Genomic DNA, 1,334 nt, shown 5'->3' with positions numbered 1-1,334 from the left:
TGCAATCACAGATGCCGCAAATAATTTCATTGACCTTATCCTTCTTTCCTTCCATGGCCTCAACTTTCCTTATGAGAGTAGTCACTTTACACTTGAGATCATCCTCTTCTTTCAAGAGATATACTCCACCTTTCTCCTTTAATTGAGTCAGCCTAGACGTGGTGTTCGCCATTGGGTAATAGTCCCATGATTGTGTTTTTTCAGCGAGACTATCGAGGTAATCCCATACCTCGTCAACATCTTTGTTGATAAACTCTCCATTACACATTGTCTCGACCATTTGGCGCATGGAAGATGTCAGTCCATCGTAGAAAAAATTTGTAATGCGCCACATTTCAAATCCGTGTTGTGGGCATGAACTGACCAAATCTTTGAACCTTTCCCAACATTGGAAGAATGTTTCATCTTCCTTTTGGGCAAAGTTCATGATCGCTTTTCTGAGGGTAATCGTTTTATGATGTGGGAAGAATTTTTTTATGAATTCCCTCTGCATGTCGTTCCATGTGCCAATGGATCTAGGACGCAGTGAATGTAACCACGTCTTAGCTTTCTCTTTTAAGGAAAAAGGAAAGAGTTTCAGCCTAATTGTATCCTCAGATACATTAGGAAAACATAATGTAGCTATAATCTCATCGAACTCTTTCAAATGTAAATATGGACTTTCTGATTCAAGTCCATGGAATTTGGGAAGGAGTTGGATAACTCCTGGCTTGATGTCCATTTGTCCTGTGTTTTCAGGAAAAATCATGCATGAGGGCATACTCACTCCCGCCGGTTGCAGATAATCTCGTAAAGTACTAGGCGGGGGTGCCTGTTGCACCTCATTTTCATCTTGGGTATCCTCCACCCTGGGTGGAAGTAGAGGATGTTGGTCTTCAGCCATAACTTCAGTTAACTCAGGAGATTTCGAGCGGTGTCTAGTCCTGCGATGGATAGTCAACCCCTCAACCAATCCTCCTTCAGTCAAGAGACGTCGAGTGTTGTCACGGGCCCACTTGGGCATGGAAACACTCGCAGCCCTCAATTAAAAACCTAATCCTAAGAAAGGAAAAGAAAAGCTAGAAAAAAAGAGAGAGTTGGAAAGAAATTACCAAATTGAAGCCCTTAAGTTAAGGACCTGCAAAATAAAACAAAAATAAGTTAGATTCTAAAAAGGAGAAAAACAATCTTTTAAAAGAAAGATAACAGTAAACTGATTTCTAAAAGAAAGTAGAAACTTCTAAAATAAATTAAGAAAGTCCTAAACTTAAAAAGTAAATTACTACAAGAGAATTGAAAAATAGAAAGTAGGGAAGGAGCTTACTGAATTAGAAATTTCTATCTTAAAGGCCTAC

At 39.4% G+C, this 1,334-nt stretch overlaps 1 non-coding gene across 1 annotated transcript; it reads left to right on the top strand.

Moving 5' to 3' along the window:
* Positions 1-338: 338 nt before the first annotated feature.
* Positions 339-445, top strand: LOC131224605 (small nucleolar RNA R71). Its single transcript, XR_009161076.1, has one exon. It is a non-coding gene; the product is annotated as a small nucleolar RNA R71 (small nucleolar RNA).
* Positions 446-1,334: the final 889 nt, after the last annotated feature.

This window comes from Magnolia sinica, chromosome 13 (assembly GCF_029962835.1).
Source record: "Magnolia sinica isolate HGM2019 chromosome 13, MsV1, whole genome shotgun sequence".
Classification (NCBI taxonomy): Eukaryota; Viridiplantae; Streptophyta; class Magnoliopsida; order Magnoliales; family Magnoliaceae; genus Magnolia; species Magnolia sinica.
Note: the sequence above shows the minus strand (reverse complement) of the source record. Positions and strands in the feature narration are given on the sequence as shown.